This window comes from Protopterus annectens, chromosome 4.part0 (assembly GCF_019279795.1).
Source record: "Protopterus annectens isolate FY-2018-M chromosome 4.part0, PAN1.0, whole genome shotgun sequence".
NCBI classification, from domain to species: Eukaryota; Metazoa; Chordata; order Ceratodontiformes; family Protopteridae; genus Protopterus; species Protopterus annectens.
Window position 1 is genome coordinate 659,688,110 of NC_056733.1, and position 20,816 is coordinate 659,708,925.

The 20,816-nt window shown below is 46.1% G+C and overlaps 1 protein-coding gene across 1 annotated transcript in view; it reads left to right on the forward strand.

Annotated features, from left to right (window-relative positions):
* ATXN2 (ataxin 2) overlaps positions 1 to 20,816 on the forward strand; it is a 2,781,632-nt gene that overhangs the window by 161,621 nt on the left and 2,599,195 nt on the right. The gene's annotated exons all lie outside the window — the stretch shown is intronic.

Here is a 20,816-nt window from a genome sequence, read left to right on the forward strand (position 1 = left end):
TTTTTGCAGACAAAATGTTCATATTGCATGTACTATGAATTTCAGATTTAATTTCCACAAAATGAAACTTTGCAAGCTGTTCACTTTTGTGGTAATTTCTTAAATGTAGGTTTATTTCCTGTTAGTGTGAAATAAGTTTGCCGCATGTGCTATAGAACTGAAGTACAGTTTTACCTGTTAGATTCTGTATAGTTTTTGCAATGTAGTCTGTATGTTGGCTGTTAAAGGAAGTGACAAATAAAATTTCAGTTCATAAGGAAGTATGCACACTGTTTTAGAAGTTAACATTTTATGTATTTGCTGACATAGTTTAAAGAGAAAAGAAAGTGCTTTAGGTTTTGAAGTGGCTTTAATGAGACCTATCTTGTTTTGCCAGCTGTATTCCAGTGCATTCATTGTGAATATTTGCAGGTTACTAAATGTTTATCTGTATGCGGTGCAATAGCAAGCATACTAAATAGAAGTTACTTCATTTTTCCATTATTGACCCTTAATTTCTGAAGTACTGAGTCAGTGCCTGAGTGATTCATTACCTAAGCTACCTATATTTCTTAACCACTTATACTAATTGTATTAATACTGTGCATAACACAAGTGTACAGCACTCTAAATGGCAGTTATTCTTTTAATTAATATCACCTTACACTTTCTTTACATAACACTTTTCTGCATTCTGTCATCCTGCTATTTGTGTTATGCACTTTTGTTGTGTTTCAGTTCTGTGCATCTCCTGGCTGTAGCCGAAATGGGTTTGCATAGCCCACTACCTTGGTCAGCAAACAATAAACGGTAACATAAATAATGGTGAATTGGTTGAAGTCTCATTCAGTATGCTTTGCTTAGCAGACATTTTTTTGTCCTTTGTGTACTCTCTAGATTTATTAGTGGGTGTCCTAGTATTCACTGCAGAGGGACAGTAAATGGAAAATATAGGGAAATAGCCCATACCGTGATTACAGTGGTGTGTTAGAATTGTGGGAGCTATAAGTTAATGCAAGCCAATCAGACATTTGCTACACTTGAGCTACACAGTGTAGTAGGTGTAAAGCAGTTCTTGAACAGTTATTGTCTGTAGCTGTTAACTGAAACCATGTTACACTGCAGATAGATACAGAGGTGTAGCAACTTGAGAGAGGACATGGTGTTTCCTGTGAAAGTATAGCTTGTGATTCTAGAAAATGGTACATTTGCCACCTCTACAATGTGCATACATGTATTAAATCAGGTTTCTGTCGTTTCTTGTAAGCGGCTGTTGTAGCACAGCTGCAGCATAATTGCTCTGGCATATGCCTACGTAATGTTTTTAACCACATTATCTCTAGAGCTAAATTAGAAGTCTTTTCACAGTTGTCTTTCGGCTTTTCCCGGTTAGGGGTCGCCACAGCGGAACTCCGGTCCGTTAATGATTGGCAGTTGATTTTTAAGTGCTGAGTTGCTGGCCCTAACGCAAACCTTCAACAAAGGTACGCCCATTCACGCATGTCTCCACAGAAGACGCTCTAGCTGAGAATCGAACGGGACAACGTCTTGCTGTTGCAACATTTAAATGTAGCCACACTGTTATCTTGATTACATTTGAGAGCATGGCTACTGCTGCATTTGCTGCTGTACAAAGCAGCTTAAAAAGGCAGTGAGATTGTTCTGAAGGTCGCAACAAATGGGTTTACATCTAGATAGTTAATTGTATTTATTTGCATATGTTTATTGACAAAGTTTGAATGGGATGTGCAAGACCTCTTTTCAGGGGAGGCTTGGGGGAGAAAAGGTCCAAAGCTCCAAAAAGTATAACAATATGTCAGGACAATGCAGTTGTTCCAAGTAGCAGTTATATAAAGAGAATAGCTTATCAATTTTAATATGTGCACAATATTTACAAATTGTGGAAATGCTTACCTATGCAACTATAATAATAGTGTTTATAATTGTAATAAAACAGCACTGAACTTTTACACACGAGTGAGACTTAGTTGACATAGGAAATATTACAACAGAAATAAAAACGTGTGAAAGCTAGTGATAAGGCAGCAATGAACCTAGAGAGCTAATGAGCTAAATTTAGTATTGCATACAAAGCATTGTTGGGAAGCTGCTGACAAGGGGTTAGATTGCTTGGCACAACAGTAGAGTGTTTTTGATTTTTGTCTAAAGTGAGAAGAGTGACTTTTGGGATACTACTTGAATTTGTTGATTAGTCAGAGGGAGGGAGCAGTGACATTGCCAGATGTTTTGTGTTTTGAAATGTCTTAATTTGTCTCTGCAGGCTTGCTTTGCTGCCAGTGTGTTGATTTAAATGCTGTTCGAGTTTGGCAGTAGAGCTGGAACATCGATCATCACCACTAGAATCTGATTTTTTTTTTTTAGTATACAAGGCAATGTATTTATTTATAGACTACATACATCTGAGAGGAGCATAGGGATTCATCTGACTGGCAGAGTTTTGTGAGAAGTTCTTAGCTGGTGGAATGTAGGGTGGTCTGGAAATTCCAGTTAATTTTCAGATTGTGCTTCAGTGTTGAGATTTGTTGGGGTGATTTGCTGCAAGTTTATCTATTTTGTTATAACATTTTTCAAGCGTGGTAATTTGAGTTGAGCATTTTTTAAACCTTCAAACTTTGTGGAAAATTTTGGCTTTGTAGACAGTGCAGTCTTTATTCAAGGTGCACTCATGTTAAACACATCATTTATGTAGATTACATTTGTAAGGTTTTATAATGGAACTGTATAGTGTTTGCGGTTTGGAAAAAACACACATTCCCTTCTCCCTTTGCGTAAGGTCTTTTACTTTCCAAATTAGAAAAAAAAATTCCAGACATTTCAGTATGCTTGCCTTGTATGAAGTACACATGGCATAACTAAATCTGAAGTAGTTAACTTCATTTATCTGCAACCTGTGGGTATTCGGATCCATATTGTTTCCGAGCCGGCAACATTTTCCAAGCATCTGCTCCAAGCTCCTCCCCTTACCCATAATCCCTCACATCTCCTACCTTCCCCCAGATCTCGTTTGCTGCTTCATGCGTACGCATCGGGGTCTGTTTAGCTCCAAGTTGGGTATAGTAAGTGGAGGTTTTTTCTGATGTATTTAGTGTGTGTGTGGTCGATAATAAGTTTTGGCTAAGTGGGTTTTTGTGATGGCTGAGCAGCCAAAACCAACTTTTAAAACATGCACAGTGTGTGGCCACAAGCTTTCATGGCTGATGGCCACACTCTGTATGTTATTTGTCTGGGTGTCCCTCATCTCGCCTTACCTTGTAGTGTGTGTGCAGGGTTCAACCCTAGGGCCTTAAAGGAAAAGAAGGCAAAGTTGGTAGCTAAGGGCCTTCTACAAGTTTCTGCCTTGGACACGGCGACCACAACCTCGGCTCCAGTAGCTGATCAACCCCCCCCCCCTTAGGCTGGGATTCAACCTCCCTCTAAGCCTTCTGAAGTGGGGACTAAAAGTAAATAAAAGGAGAAGAAAGACAAGGACAAGAGAGGGGATAGGCACAGCAAGCAGTCTCCAGAGCTTGAGCCCTTTCCTAGCCTGCCTACCAAAGTAATCGGAACTACCTCTCCTCGGCTCCACTCACTGAGGTTCTCCCCGGAGCTGACTGAGCCTTCGGACCCAAGGCCTTCTTTGAGGTCGTCGCACCTACCAGCCAGATCAGAGTCTGTCGCCTCCTCATGTTTGACTCTGAGTCTGTCGGAGCTAGACATGGACAGGTTGATGCTTAGATTTATTCAGATCCAAATGGGAGTCTTGCCAGGCCTCTCTCCGGCCGGAGAGGGAACCTCCATGCCCTTCTTCCATCCAATCTCTCCTTCCCTGATCCGACCTGCGGTTTCGGGGTTTATGGATCTGAGGATCCCACGGAACTGAGGATTCTGCGTCAACGGTTCCTCCAACCTAGACACCGGTGATTACCTTGAGTTCCACGGATCAGATATGTTCGGATCCGAGCACCTCTCTGGGCCGAAAATGAATCTGATCCTAGGGAACGGAGGTGTCTTTGGCTCTGACTTTGTTGGATCCGAGCCATTCCTTCGGAACCCTGGCTACCTTGGTCTCCGCCCCGATCCTCACAGCGGAGCCAGGGAGAGCTTCCTCTTTATTGGTTGCTAAGGAGGTGTGCTCTCCTTCAGCGTTCGACGTGGTGGAGAGGGTTCTCTCCCAAGGATTGAGACCCCAGCCCATTACCTTGGACTCCACCCAGGCTCCCGTGGATTTGGTCACTACTCCCATCAGTTTGTCCCAGGGACAGCCCGTGCTAGAGGACACCCAGGTGGATCCCATCGTGAAACCCCCTGTGACTTATGAGCCCTCTTCAGAGAGTCCCACTGAAGAGGGTCCCCATAAGCACTCATGTAAAAGGAGGCACATGGACTCCCTAAGTCTTTCTCAGAAGATACTGACTTAGATGAAGGTGAGGGTTCCCCCAGGTCACCTCCCAAGGATGTCTCCTTTGGAGACATCATGGAGATCCTCCGCCAGAGGGGAGGTTGGTCAGCCCCAAAACCCTCTACGGATGAGTCAGTATTCCTGGAGGCCTTTGGCACGGGCCCATCTACATCCTGGGTGTCCCCTCCTGCAGATCCCTTAGGGGATCTCATTACCATGCGGGCATGGAAGGAGCCTGACACCATAGAGCAATATATCTAAACGCCCGGACAGGATCCTCTCTTTTCCCACAGACAGACAGGCCTGGTACAAGGGATCCCCGGTGGATACTCTGGTGGTTGCAGCTGCTACCAAGAGAGAACTGGCACAGGAAAGTTCTTCGGTCCACCCTCAAGACATGGAGTCTAGGGCGGTGGATCAATTTGGGAAGCAAGTCTTTTCTTCATTGATGTTTTCTACTCGAGTGCTGAATTATTTGGCACACCACATACTACTTCAGCGAGACCTAGTCACAGAGTTCGCCATGTCACCTCCAGAGTCTTTGTCGCCAGAGGACAAGCGGCTGTTCTCAGTGAAAATGTCGACTCTAAAATCTGTTTCGAACAAGTCTATGCATCTTCTTTCCCATGCCACAGAAGGAGTGGCTAGGGTGGCTGGGACCGGCGTAGCTATGAGCCGACATGCTTGGCTCAGACTGTAAATTCGCGGACCCCTTCAAGGCGTCATTCACAAATGCTCCCATTGGTGGTTCTTCCCTGTTCGGGAAGACAGTACGTGACACCCTGGTTCAGAGCAAGAAGGACGGGAAGACTCCGCTTCTCTAGCCCTCAAAGATCCTTTTCTAGGAATCAGAGAGGGCAAAAGATGATGTGGTTCCAAAAATCTCATTTTCCTGGGACTCTCAGGACAACTCGTCCCCCAGAGGCAGAGGAACTTTGGGTCTAGGGAGACCTTCTTGGACAGACCCACCCAGTAACCCTGAGTGGTTGCCCGACTGTCCTACTCTGGAGACAGTCTGGAGAAGATTGTCATTGCACCTAACGGCTTGGGAGTCCATTACGGCAGACCGTTGGGTGCTCCAAATAATATCCAGAGGCTACTCCATCCAGTTCATTGCCTCACCCATCCAACCAAAGCACCTCCCAGATGTTCCACCCGCTCAAAGGGAGGCGGCAGCGCAAGAAATTTCAAAGCTGGCCATCAAACCGGCCCCCCCGATCAGTCAGGATTAGGCGTTTACTCCAGGTTCTTTTTAGTGCCAAAAAAGACCCCTGAACCTGACCGTAGCCAAGCAGAAATTCCGGATGGTAAGCTTGCAGTCCATTCTACCTTACCTCTGAGAATGCGACTGGATGTGCTTGATAGACCTCCAGGATGCTTACTACCATATCAAAATTTGCAGGAGATTCCTTCACTTCTGGCTGGGAGCCAATCCTTTCCAGTTCAGAGCCCTACCCTTTGGTCTCACCACAGACCCCAGGGTGTTCACCAAGGTTATGGCAGTTAAAGATTCATGCTGCAGCAATTTCAGCTCACTATGATTGTGACCACACCTGTTTTATCCTTGTTCAGTTCAAGCAGTTTCTTAGCAAAGAATATATATAACCTCCTACGAGCTTCTACTCCTTACCTGCTTGGGATCTCAATGGTTGACTTACTCTACACTGCCAACTTTTTGCACTGCTGAATGAAATGAAATGGAAACATTTGTCACTTTGGACTGCTTTTACTTCTGCAAGAAGTCATGAAGGCAGGCCCTTATGGCAGTAGAGCCCTTTTTGATTTTCCATAAGGACAGGATAATCATTCGTGCTAATCCTTCCTTTATGCTAAGGTGGTTTCTAGTGTGACTTTAAAAAAAACTATTCATTTACTTTGCCTTTTTGGTAGAAAATAAAAATAAAGGGAAAGATTTTTGCACTTTAGATGTACACAGTAAATTGCATTTATTATTTGAGCAGGACTAAAGATTTTAGGCAGTCTCAGTTACTTATTTCTTTTTGCTTCTGGTTCACAGGGCAAACTGGCACAAAAACAACTATTTCCTAGGATTTTTGGCTTTTTGCATTTATTCCATTGTTTCCCATCATGGCAAAAGAGGTCTCAGCCTCATTCCTGAGCTCATTCCACTCTTCTAGCTGCCATCAAACAGTGGCAACTAGGGGTGGCACCATGATATGGATTGGGCGGCAGCTATACTTTCTTCTAGGCATTTCCAGGGCATACTCACCTGCCTATATACTGGGAGTCTAGGGTTTTTGGCTGAGCCAGCTCCAGCTGCTTTACTGTGCTCAGTTTTCTTTATAAATTTGCCAGCCTCATCCTCCAATTGGGATTCTAATTATTGCAGCAAGGTGCAGCATGAAGTTACAAGCAGTAACCAGTTTTGTACCCACCATAAATGCTTCCTTCCTCGAATCCTCCCTTGCCTCCTTCCAATCTGTCCCTCCCTTCTTCCTCTGTGTTGCCTATGTTGTAGGTGCCTTTGTACATATATATTTTTTTTATTATTGTTATTTGTTTTTGGGATTGGTGTTTTTTTTCTTGGGACATCTTTTTGGTCTTCTTCTGACATTGGCAAGAGAAAGACTGAGGAATGCCGCCGCGCATGGATGCGGCATATCCGCCAGCACTCTGGCCATTAAGCTCTCTGGACCGACGGGCCAGCCTTTAATAGGATACTCTGGCCATTGGGACGCTACATATAGGGACTAGTCAACACTGCAGCAAACTGTGGAGTGGCTGCTTTATAGCTGCTCACCTGAGGCTTCAGGGAATTCAGGTGTTTCCTTACCTAGACTATTGGCTCCTCACTGCTGCCACCAAGCGTCGTCTTTGCATGGCCAGAGACTCCTCCCTGTATCTTGCAGTCAACCTAGGGATTACCATCAACATCTCCAATTCCCGCTTGAACCCGACACAGACCTTGGAATTTATAGGGGCACGGCTGGACACTCTACCATTGCAAGCCTTTCTCAAACTAGACAGTGTCCAGAGCCTACGGGCTCAGGTATTGGTGATCCTCGGCCCCAGGCTGCCAATGGCGAGCGATGTTCTCAGAGCCCTAGGCTCCATGGCTGCTGCAATCTCAATACTTCTCTGTGCGCGTCTTCACATGCGGGTGCTTCAGTGGACCCTGGCAGTACAGTGGTCTTGGCTAGATCTCCCCATGGACTATCCAGTAAGAGTCAGCAGAGCCTGCAAGATGTCTCTTTTCTGATGGCTCCAGTCGCTGGAAATCTTGGCAGGTCGACCCTTCATAGCACCCACAGCCCAAGCCACAGTGACCATGTACGCCTCCCAGCTGGGGTTGGGGGGGCACTATTTGGGGAGGATGGTCCAAGCTATGTGGTCCCAGATCGAGACAAGATTGCATATCAGTGTTCTGGAGATGAGGGCAGTGCTTTAAGTGTTGCAAGCCTTTCACACTGTTTTCCCCTGGAGATGATTGCAGGTCAGTCAGACAACATGTCTGTTACATCAACAAACAAGGGGGGACCAGATCTTACCCTCTCTGTCGCGAGGCTATGAGAGTGTGGGAGTGGGCGATCTCCACCAGTCTGTTTCTGATTGCAACACACATCCCGGGACGCTCCAACATTTTAGCGGACAGACTGAGTTGGGCTATTCTAATGCCATACGAGTGGTCTCTGAAGCAATCGATAGCAGAGGAGATCTTTCATGCATGGGGTCGGCCTTGCTGTGATCTCTGCGCATCTCCTTCCTACGTGAAGTGCAGCCAGTTCTTTGCTTTGATCCCCTCACCAGGGGATTTCCCCAGAGGCACACTCGTCCATGCTTGGCCTCCCGGCTTACTGTATACTTAACCCCGTTACCTCTCATTCCGAAGTTTCTTCAGAAAGCTTGCCGACTAGAGTGCAGAGTGATCCTCATTGCCCTGTTCTGGCCTCGTTAAGTGTGGTTCCCCTTCCTCTGGTCTCATATTCTAACGCCTCCTTGGATTCTGGATCCTTGCCCGGATCTCATCTCTCATCCTTCAGGCATCTGTCCGCCCGACCTGGACAGCCTCAAACTGATGCCTTGGTTGCTCCAGTTCCCTGATTGCTAGGACTCCCGGTCTGCCATCTTCAGTAAAGACTATTCTGGTGGCATCCCACAAAACTTCCACTAGGAAGGTTTATTGCAGCAAATGGAAACGTTTCTCTATTTGGGCTTCACAGAGGAGCCTAGATCCCTTTACAGCCCCAGTTCCTGCAGTGTTGGAGTTTTGTCCAATATTTTCCAACAAGGGGCTAGTTCCTCCATGGAAAACGTACAACTGGCGCCATCTCTAATTTTCATGTCGGCGAAAATATGAATGCTGTGACCTTTGAGACTGTGTAAAGCTTTTCTGAAAGGCACCTTTCTTTTACGCCCTCCGGTTAAGGATTCAGTCCTTCCTTGGGACCTTACCCTAGTTTTGCAGGTGCTAGTTGCTCCCCCCTTTGAACCAGCAGTGTCAGTAGATTTGAAATTCTTATCCTGGAAGACAGCTTTCCTAGTGGCCATTACTTCGGCCATGAAAGTTTCTGAGATCCATGCTTTGTCTGCCATGCCCCCTTACTTGATCTTTCATAAAGACAGGGTTTTGCTCCATAGGAACCCTTCTTTCTTACTGAAAGTTGCCACTGAATCAAATATTAATCAGACAATTAACCTGCCTGTTTTCTTTCCAAATTTTCAGAACAAGGGAGAATATAAACTGCATTTGCTAGATGTTCATAGACCGCTTCGTTTCTGTTTACATAGGACTAAACCCTTTCTTAAGTCTGACCAGTTATTCGTGTCCTTCTCTAGACCCTTTTTGGGCAAAGCCATATCCAAGGTCTCCTTAGCTAGATGGATTACACAATGTATACTGCAAGTCTATAAGGACAAAGGTCTGTCCCCACCTGGTTCTCTTAAAGCTCATTCTACCAGATCTATGGCAACTTCTGCTGCTTTTTGGTCTAGGGTTTCAATGGATGATATATGTGCAGCAGCGAACTGGGCAAAGTCACATACATTTATTTCTCTTAAGTTGGATTTGATCTCTAGAGGGAGAGCATCCTTTGGCTCTGTGGTGCTCAGGAATATCCTTCCATGAGGGCCTCCCAGGAGTTTTTGGTAGCTGGGGAATCTGTCCTACAGGTTGCAGATAAATGAAGTTAACTACTTCAGATAAGGAAGTTATGGACTCACCATAACGTTCCATCTGAGTAGTTATACTTCATTTTCTGCAACCGTCCCGGCCCCCTTCCCCTGAACCTGTTCTAGGTTAGTGCTGTTATTGAGTTGCTGATAGTTTGGATAGTGGCAAACTCGATCTGAGGGAAGGTAGGAGATGTGAGGGATTATGGATAAGGGGAGGAGATTGGAGCAGATGCTTGGAAAATGTTGCCGGCTGTGATCCAATATGGATCTGAATACCCACAGGTTGCAGAAAATGAAGTACAACTACTCAGATGGAACATTATGGTGAGTACCTAACTTATTTTTAATGTACATACAGGCTTTTTTAAATATAACTAAAACCAAGTGAAACATACAGTGGATATAAAAAGTTTACACACCCCTGTTAAAATGCCAGGTTTTAGTGATATAAAAAAATGAGACCACAATAAATCATTTTGGAACTTTTCCCACCTGTAATGTGACCTTTAATCTGTACAATTCAATTGAAAAACAAATCTGTTGGGGGAAAGTAATAAAAAAATATAAAACGTACAGTACGCTGGTTGCATAAGTGTGCAATACCCTTAAACTAATACTTAGTTGAAGCAACTTTTGATTTAATTACAGCATTCGGTCTTCTTGGGTAGGAGTCTGTCAGCATGGCACATCTTGACTTGGCAATATTTGCCCACTCGTCCTTGCAAAGGTGCTCCAAATCTGTCCGATTGAGAGGGCATCTGACATTTTAACAGTGATGTGTAAACTTTATATCCACTGTAGGTCACTCCTGTCGCTACCTTGCCTCCTGAACTGAATGTGACATCTCCAGACCTCCTCCCTGTCTTTTGAAGCATCTTATATGATCCATTTCTTGAGTTTTTTTTTCCCTTTGACCATCTTAGTTTTAATTCTACCATCAATGCTTTTATTCTAGCTATAAGTAACTTTTCTAGTTTTTAGTGATTACATTTTTCACTACTATTATAAAAAGAGAAGTTGGAGCGTTTTAACATGGTTATTCTCCTTAACCCCTACACCCAAGCTCAGTCTCTCCTTATTTCTTGAACTTCTACTTTCGTTATCCTCGCTTTCCACTTAGTGAAAGCAGAAAGCTATAATTCTGTGTACAGGAGCTTTAACTGTGTAGCTCTGAAATACCATTTCAAACCAGATAATTTCACATAGGTTCATATGTTCATAGGTTCATACTAGGCTATCTGCCCGAGGGCATTTACAAGCCTAGCCCATAGATGTTAAGTTGTCTATCTCGCCTTCATTCTTGCTGGATGGGTTCGGAGCCGACCTCGGCTCCGACTCTGCCACTCTAAAAGCTCGAGAGTTGGTTCCACCGGCTCGAGGCTCCCCTTATATCCCACAATGCTAGGCGAGAGTTACCTCAGATCTCGTTTGCCGCTACAGCTATCGAGGTGTTGGTTTTCTACCGGTTCTTGGTAAGTGACTTTTATTGTGTAAATTAGTCTATTTAAACCCCTTTAATTTTAATATTTTACTTATTTCCCTTAGTTTAGAGAAATTTTTATCCCCTTCTAAAAAATTCCCGTTTTTTTCCCTCAAGAACTTTAGGTTCTTCCCTTGGACCTTCAGGCCTTTTTCTACTTTCCCTAGTGGAGTGTGTGCATTATTTCTTATTTTAAAAACCTAGTTAGTGTTTTATTATAATTTAAACTTGTCAGGGTGTAATTGTGTGTTTGTGTGTGTGTTTGATTACACCTTTAGAAATGTCTAAGGAAGCAAAGGTCTCCGGATTCAAGAAGTGTGATGCGTGCTGTCAGAAAATGTCTCTGACAGACGCTCACACTTCTTGTGTCTACTGTCTGGGACCTTTGCACCTGCAGGACTCCTGTGCTGTGTGCCATGGCTTCAGCCCCAGGGTCCTGCAGGCAAGAAAAAATAAATTGATCTTAAGAGACTTACTCAAGCCAGAGGATTCCCTTTCTGTTTCTAAAGGGAAGCCCTCTAAGGCATCTAGGTCTTCGGCTCCGACAACTGAGCCGAGACCTAAGGTTTCTAAACCTCTGCCTACATCGGCTCCAGCTGGAGCCGATGAGTCTCAGTCCACAGTTTCTGTGGTTCCCTCGGCTCCTGCCGGAGCCGAGGTATTAGAAGTTCCCGTGTCGGCTCCGACCAGACCTTCGGAGCCGACAACTAGGAAGAGGTCCAGGTCACCATCTCTTGGCTTCGTTCATTCGGCTCCAGGATCTCCCCTGCTGTCTGAACGGAGCCAAAGATCTCACTCCTCTAGGTCATCGAGGCTGTCGGATCATGACCTTCAGAGGGTAGTGAGTCGACTTCTTAAGTCCGAGGCACTGGCCCAGATGCTTCAGAGCCCGACTCATCAGTCGATGCCTGCCCCGGTCCATCGATATATTCCTCCTTCGACTCTCTTGAGCTCGGAGCCGGGTCGTGTCGGAACCGAGACTGTGTTAGCGTCGGAGCCGATACATTTGTCTTCGGCTCCGTGCCGGTTCGATTTCTTCCTTGGAAGAATCTCGGCGCCGAACTTCCTCGTCGGCTCCGAGGGTGAGTGGCATCGGACCCTTGTCCGACCCCCTCTCCCTCGGTGCTTGGCGCTGGTGAGTTCGGCTCCGACATCGGCCTCGAGCCATCTCTGTCGGTGCCGAGGAGGTTCTTAGCTTCGGGCGGGACCTCTGGCTTTGCCTGACAGGGGTGCATTCGAGGTCATGCGGAGTGTGTTAGAGCCTGGCTCTACTCCACAGTCGGCTCCGTCCGCCCCTCCCTCTGGTGCCTCAGGTCAAGTCGACTCACTCCCTCATCCCGGACCGCAGAGAGCCAGCTCCTCAGGAACCCCTGTGGGATTTCATCCTCTTCCGAGGCCTCTCCTGATTTGGCAGAAGAGCCCTCGGAAGAGGAAGTGTAAGAGGAAACACATTGACTCACCTGAGTCCATCACGTCTGACACAGATTTGGATGATTCTGAGGGTTCCCCCCGTTCCCCTTCTGAAGATGTCTCATTTACAGACATACTAGAGATCCTGAAACAGAGGGGAAATTGGCCAGCCCTTAACCCTTCGGAGGATGAATCTGTGTACCTTGAGGCGTTTGGCTCTCGCCCTTCCACCTCCTGGGTGTCTCCCCCCTTTGACCCCCTCATGCAGGTGGTTGCTAAGAAGGCATGGACGGCTCCTGATTCAGTGGACCCCACTCCCAGGAGACTCCAAGTTCATAACGGCACCAGCAGACAAAGAGTTCTTAACAAAAAGAGTTTCTGTGGATGCTATGGTGGTAGCTGCTGCCACTAAGAAGGAGCTAGCTGATCCTTCAGTACCTGTCCATCCACCTAACAAGGAATCTAGGTCCATGGACAGGTACGGGAAGCGGATGTTCTCGTCAGCGACATTTACCATGCGTTCACTGAACTACCTATGCCACTTTACTCGTCTTCAAAGGGACTTGATCAAGGAAGCGAGTGAAATGTTAAAGGACCCTACAGCTGCGGGTTTTCAAGATAAGATGAATACGCAGCTGGCTACCCTTAACTCCATAACCAACTCCTCCATGCGCCTTCTCTTACGGCTGATGGACCGAGTAGAGCGGCAGGGACAGGTGTGGCCATACGTAGGCATGCCTGGATGGGGCTATGTAATTCGGACCCTTCAAGGCGTCTTTCACTAACTCCCGTTTGATGGATCATCTCTCTTTGGTCCTCAAGTGAAAGAAACCTTGACTAGGTGCGAAACTGATGGCAAGACCCTTTCTGCCGGAGTCCGTTTTCTACTCCTTCTAGGCCTTACCCCAGAGGCCAGAAAGGTGGAAAGATGTGGTTCCGTAAACAATCTCAAGGGACTTCGCCTGACGCACAGAGTCGTTTCCCGCCAGAGGCAGAGGCGGGAATAACAATGGTAGACGCCGCCCTAGGGGCAGGGGGTCCGCAGAACCAGGGCAATCGGAAGCCTTCCTGACAAGCCCTTTCAGCATCCCTGAGGTGTTGCCCGACTGCCCATCTTCGGAGGCAGTTGGGGGAAGATTGTCACTGTACCCAGAAGCCTGGCTATCCCTGACTCAAGACAAATGGGTACAGTCCATCATTTCGAAGGCTATTCTATCCCTTTCTTCGCATTCCAAATCAATCAAAAATCCCTTCCAGATGTTCCACCGCTCAAAGGGATCTAGCGGTTTTGGAGATTTCAAAACTGCTTACAAAAGAGCAATTCAGCCAGTTCCAGCAGACCAACAAGGATCCGAATCTACTCAAGGTTCTTTTTAGTTCCAAAGAAAACAGGGGACTGGAGACCAATTTTGGATCTCAGTATCTTGAACAGATCAGACAAGAAAACAAGATTTTGGATGGTCACGCTACAATCCATCCTTCCCCTTTTGGGCAAAGGAAACTGGATGTGCTCTATAGACCTTCAAGATGCGTACTATCACATAAAATGAACAGACGCTCCAGAAGATTCCTCCGCTTCAGGCTGGGAACCAGTCATTTTCAGTTCAGGGCCCTGCCCTTTGGTCTCACCACTGCCCCGGTGTTTACCAAATGCATGGCAGTGGTAGCTTCTCACCTGAGACGACAAGGATTCCAGGTGTTTCCATATTTGGACGACTGGCTCCTCACAGCTCCCACCAAGCATCTCCTTCTGATGGCCAGGGATTACACTTTTCGCATTTGTCAAAAGTTAGGCATTTCAATAAATTGCGAAAAGTCTGTTTTGTCGCCTTGTCGCACTATTACTTTCATAGGCGCAAATCTAGACACAGTAGACATGTCTGCGAGACTAACACATCAGAGAATAACAGACATTCACAAACTGGTCTCACTCCTTTTCAACAACAACAGAATCAAAGCCAGATTAGTTCTGAAAGTGTTGGGAATTATGGCGGCCATACCCTGCTTCCATTAGCCAGATTCCATATGCGGATCCTTCAATGGATGCTCTTTACTCAATGGTCATACCAGGAACTTCCAATGTCTCACACCATTATGATCACGCGTGCAAAAATCATCTCATGTGGTGGATGTCTTCCCTCAGCTCTTGTTGGGAAGACCCTTTGTTCCACCCCTCCGGTTGGTACACTGACAACGGATGCCTCCCTGATCGGGTGGGGGGGGCATTATCAGGGCAGGACGGTCCAGGGCACATGGCAACCAAACGAATGCCACTTGCACATAAATGTTCTGGAGATGAGAGCAGTGCTTTTAGCGTTGCAAGCCCTTCAAGACTCTCTTCCCTTGGGAACGATTGCAATCCAGACAGAAAATATGTCTGTAGTGTGGTACATCAGCAAACAAGGCGGAACCAGGTCATACCCCCTGTGTCGAGAAGCACTCAGACTGTGGCAATGGGCGATTTCTTCTCAGCGGTTTCTGATAGCAACGCACATCCCCGGGAAGTCCAATCAAATTGCGGACAAGTTGAGTAGAGCAATCCTCATGCCTCACGAGTGGTCTCTGAAAGACTCTGTGGTGAGAGAAATTTTCCTCAAGTGGGGTCAGCCTTGCTGCGATCTTTTTGCTACTCCCCAAAACAGCAAGTGCAGAGAATATTTCACTCTTTTCCGTTTATCAGGCCAACACAGCAGTGACGCTCTAGTCCAAGTTTGGCCCGGGACTTCTGTATGCATTTCCTCCTTCCCACTAATCTCTCAAGTGATACAGAAAGCTATCGCTCAGAAGGCCTCATTGATCCTCATTGCTCCTTACTGGCCTCGACAGGTATGGTTCCCCTTTCTACATCAATTTCTTTTGAGCGACCGTGGAATCTGGACCTAGTTCCAGATCTTTTGATCCATCAGTCGGGTCAGCTTCATCGCTCCCTCCCCTCTCTGAACCTCACTGCTTGGTTCCTCCAGTTCCAACCTTAGCCAGGCTTCCTCAATTATCTCACTCTGTTCGAGATATTTTGATAGCTTCCCATAAATCTTCCACTAGGAAGATTTATTTGAGTAAGTGGAAACGCTTCACACATTGGGCTCAAGAAAAGGACATAGATCCTTTCACTGCTTCCATCCAATTAGTCCTTGATTTTCTAGCTGAACTCTTCCATGCAGGTTCATCTCCCTCTACTCTTAAGGTTCAATTGGCAGCTATTTCTAACTTTCATGTGGGTATTTCTGAATCTACCTTAATGTCCCACAAGCTTTGCAAAGCCTTTTTGAAAGGAGTTTTTCTTCTCAGACCTCCTATAAGAAATCCTCCTTCTCCTTGGGACCTAAATTTAGTACTTGCTTCTTTGATTCTTCCCCCTTTCGAACCTGCAGTCTCCTGTTCTTTAAAATTGCTATCATGGAAGACTCTTTTTCTGGTAGCTATTACTTCAGCTAGAAGAGTTTCAGAGCTTCAAGCACTCAGCTGTCGACCTCCTTATCTATTGTTTCATAAGGACAGAGTATCCTTACGAACTAATCCGTCCTTTTTGCCTAAGGTGGTCTCGACATCAAATCTAAACCAAAGCATTGACCTCCCTGTCTTTTTTCCAGAATATTCCAATAGGTCTGAGCAAAAATTACACTGCCTGGATGTTCATCGTCAATTGAGGTACTACTTGGATAGAACAAAACAATTCAGAAAATCTGATCAGCTGTTTGTCTCCTATGCGGAAAGCAGAAAGGGACTTTCAGTTTCAAAGGTATCATTATCCAGATGGCTAACATCTTTGATTTCCCTTGTATATGAAATTAGACACCAAAAATTGCCTAACAAACCTAAAGCCCATTCCACCAGAGCTTTGGCTACTTCTTTAGCCTTCCAAGACAGACTGCCTATTGACACCATTTGTGCAGCGGCTACTTGGGCTACTCCTCACACTTTTATTTCTCATTATAAGTTGGATTTAGCTTCTAGGCATAGAGCTAATTTTGGTTCCACTGTTCTCAGGAGTCTGTTCCGTTAGGCCACCCGGGACAAGGTGCTAGTGGCGCGGTCCCATCCAGCAAGAATGAAGGCGAGATAGACAACTTAACATATAGAAGTTATGTTCTTACCATAACGTTCCATGTTAGTTGTCTTCTCGCCTTCTTGCGTCCCACCCTCCTTCCCCCTGGCCTGGACAGACCTAGAGGAGTTCTGATTGTGACCTCTCTTTCTACCACCTCTTTCTTAGGTATATGCTATTGTGCATATTTCCCGGTTCAGGATGTAGGTCACCCTTCTTTCTTCCTGTTGTTAGAGGTGGACTCTGTTTAGAGTTATTCTTTTACTTTTATAAGCTGGGGTTAGCTTACAAACGAGATCTGAGGTAACTCTCGCCTAGCATTGTGGGATATAAGGGGAGCCTCGAGCCGGTGGAACCAACTCTCGAGCTTTTAGAGTGGCGAGTCGGGCGAGGTCGGCTCCGAACCCATCCAGCAAGAAGAAGGCGAGAAGAAGACAACTAACATGGAACGTTATGGTAAGAACATAACTTCTATTTTTGTGGCTTACGCCACCCCTTTAGTATGGGGAACTATACCCATTAGTTTGCTGTGCCTCTGTCGAGCAGTGACACTGAGGTAATCCCTGGGGTATATCTGCGATCTCCCATCCATTGGTCAAGATTTCTCTTGAACAAGGCCAGCGAGGTGCTCTGCCTCACATATACCGGGATTTTATTCCACAGCATAGGGAGTCTTTGGGTGATGAATCTATCCCTCCAGCACGTCCTATTAATAGCCGTGTCGAGGTTTAAGTCTCCCGCCCTTGTGGCTCTGACGGATCTAGATTTTTGAGGTGAAGCATATTCATCAAATCTGGGTTTGACATGGCCTTGTATGTTAGGCAAAGGTCACCTCTGAGCAGCGGTGGCGACTGAATAGAGCTGGAGTTCTTTCAGTCGGGCAGCATAGGACAGATGTTTGAGACCCTTTATCCTTTTGGTGAGGAACTTTGTGGCCTCTCCAGCTGCTGCAAGTGTCGGGTCAGATACATTCGAATGGGGCATTGTACTCAATCATTGGTCTGATGAGTGATGAGTATAGGGAGACTATGACCTCCCTTGATCTAGATGAGAATCCCTTCATGATAAGGTGGGCAATGTAGAAGGTCTTCCTAACTACTTTAGCTACATGGGTGTCGAATGACAGACTACTATCAACCTGGGTCCCCAGGTCCCTGATAACTTCTTCTGTGCTCAGTGGATTGCCACCTATTTGGTAGCTAGGGGTAACCTTGTTTTTCCCGAAGGGTATGACTATGCATTTTTGGCATTTAACTTTAGGCCATGGCTCTGGCACCAGTTATCCGCTTCTGTGAGACCCTTCTGAAGGATATCTGTGTCAGATGTGTTTTCTACTATGGCGCCCAGTTTGCAGTCATCTGCAAACTTTGTCAGCCATAAACCTCCTGTGTTTGCTTGTACTTCGGAAAAGTAGATGCCAAACAAAAGTGGGCCCAGGACTGAGCCCTGTGGTACACCACTTGTGACAGGCTTTGAGTCTGACATGGCGCCAGCAACTCTGACCCTGTGGGTTCTGTCACTCAGCTAGTTTGCAACCCATCTTGTGATGTATGGGTTAACATTTAAGCTGATGAGTTTTTCAATGATACCCGAGTGGGGTATTGTATCGAAGGCCTTCGCCAGATCGAGGTAGGCTGTATGGACTGCCTTTCCCTCATCAATGGCTTTGGTGACTGTTTGAAAAAGTCAACCAAGTTTAGAAGGCATGATCTGCCTTTGACAAAGCCAAACTGGGATGGATCCAAAGTCTGCAAATTCCCTATGTCTTTATTTATGAGGTCCGTTATGATCCTCTCCATGGCTTTGCAGATAAGGCTTGTCAAGCTAATGGGCGGTAATTTCCAGGGTCGGTGGAGGCACCGCCTTTGTGAAGTGGGACCACAGTTGCAGTGCGCCACTCCTGGGTACATATCCAGAGGTAAGACTATGATTAAACAGCTGTCCTAGCTGTGGGTTTAATTCCTCGTTGAGTTCGTGGAGCACACAGCCGGGGACACCATCAGGTCCCATGGATGCTGTGTTTTGCTTTGGAGAGAGCAGTTCTCACTTGGGCGTTGGAGATGTTTGGGGGCTGCATTAAGCTTGGTATAGATATCTCTCCTTTTGGGAGGGGAGAAGTTTGCACTGAACCTGTCAGCCAGTATGTTGGCAATGTCTGTAGGATCAGTAATCTTCACATCATTTTGAACTAGTTCTGAGCATATCTGGGAGTTTCCTCCCAGGTTTCTAACATAGCTAAAGAAGGCCTTATGATTGTCTTTTGAGTCTTTAGCTATTTTTCTCTCAAAATTTGCTTTGGATGATTTTATGAGAGCTCTTAGTTTTTTACTTATAGTGATCAAGGGTGTCTTACCTTTTAAGGATTTTGCTCTATCTTGTAGTAGCTTCCTCCTTTTGTTGTAGAGTTTGTTTATGGCTGGGGTCCACCAGACTGGGCGCTTGCCTTTGGTACAAAGAGTCTTTGTTTTGCTTGGGATTGCCTTATCCATGCAGTCCTGCAGGTGCTGGTAGAAGGCATTTGTAAGTGATTCAGCGGCTTGAGTACTGTTTTCCGCTGGCTCGAGGGCCTTAAAGGAGACCACACTAGTCTTTAGAAGTGTGAAGTCGGCTTTCGAGAAGTTCTTTACTGTGGTCTTTTTTATTTCAGGTGGGGTGGGATGAGGACCTCCAGCGAGATTAGTTTGTGATCTGATCTCACCAGTGAGGGGTATACTTCCGGTGTTGAACATTGTGCTCCCATGTTCGTGATGATGAGATCAAGTATGTTTTCTCCTCTTGTGGGGATGGTGACTAGTTGTTCCATGGCATTTGAGTTTATGAATTCCAGGAACTTTTGGGCTAGGGTGTTTGGGCTTGAGTAGTGTTCCCAGTCTATATTAGGGTAATTGAAGTCACCTAGTATGATGGTGTTTGGTGATACATTTATCCCTCTAGTGTTTTCAGGAAGGCCATGTGAAGTTCCTGAGTTTGTGAGGGTGGCCTGTAACATGCTACAATTTGCAGAGCAGTCTTGCCTATGGTTAATTGCACCTGGATGGTCTCCGATGCATCGTGCGTTGCCACCAGTCTTGAGGTGTGGGTGTCCTTGATGAATATGGATACCCCCCCTCCTTTCTTGGTATTGTCCGGATTTTGGGGCCGGAACGCATGATAAGAGGTAAAACCCGATAGTGCTGGGGTGCTCTCAGGAGCCTTGAACCAGGTTTCTGTCACTGCACAGACATCAATGTTCTCCATACTGAGAAGGGCCTCGAGTGCGTGCATTATGAGATTTAGACTTCTGGCATTGAGCAGCATTACCCTTAGTTTTTTTTCCTTTTTTGTGTTCTAGGGTGGTAGGTTTAGAATTTGAGCCTTGCCTAAAAAAGGCACTATGGGGGTGGCAAGAGCCTTTGCCAATATCCGGAATCCCAGGGGTGACAGGTGCAAGCCGTCCTGCGAAGCAGCGTGGCTTGTCCAGCATGTCATCCCAGGCAGACAGACATTGGATCCCCTTTGAATGACACCAGAGTTTAAGCCAATTGTTAAAGCTGATCATCTTATCTCTGTATTGTGGCATCATTCTTGGTGAAGGTAGGATACTGCTCAAGGTCAGGGTCATACCTGCCTGGGCTACATAATCAGAGAGCTCCTCAATGTCTCTTTTCATGTAGTCCAAGGAGGTACGTCTCAGGTCGTTTACACCAGCGTGGACAATGACTGAGTCGTATTTGTACCTGCTGTTGAGAGACCTGAGTGCTTGCGTTATGTGGCGGATTCTAGCGCCCGACAGGCAGCTTACTGTGACCTTCTCCTTACTCAGTCTAGTGAGCGGGACGTCAGTGTGTCTGACTATGGAGTCACCAATGACTAGTGTGTCTGGCATTGTGTTTGGCCTTAAGGGCTGTGACTGTTTGACACTCTGACTGTGAGGTCTATGTGTTGCAGGTGTTGTGTTCTGAGGTGGTGGTTGTTTGGGTGTCTGCTTTGGTGGCCTCTGCTGTTTTGGTAGATTTTTGATCAGAGCCGAGTATGTCTTTGTGTGTTTATGTGTATGATTTGAGGTTGTGATGGTACTATGTGAGACTGGGTCTATAGTGTGTGTGGTAACCTTCTCCTCCTGACTGGTCTTGCCAGTCCTATGTTGAGAGAGCTCAGCCTCCAGTTTGGCCGTATAGTTGCATCTCTCGCATGTATTTGTGTTTTGTGGGAGGAGGAGAGGGTTGTCTGTGTACATGAGGCAATTGTAACATTGCCTCAATATTCCCAGGTTCACCAGCTGAGCAGGAGAGGACACTAGCAACTGATCCTCGACATGCTAGAAGGACTAGACAAAAAAAACTTTAAAAGAGATTCCGGGGACGTGGGTGACCGAGAAATGGGGTTTGCCT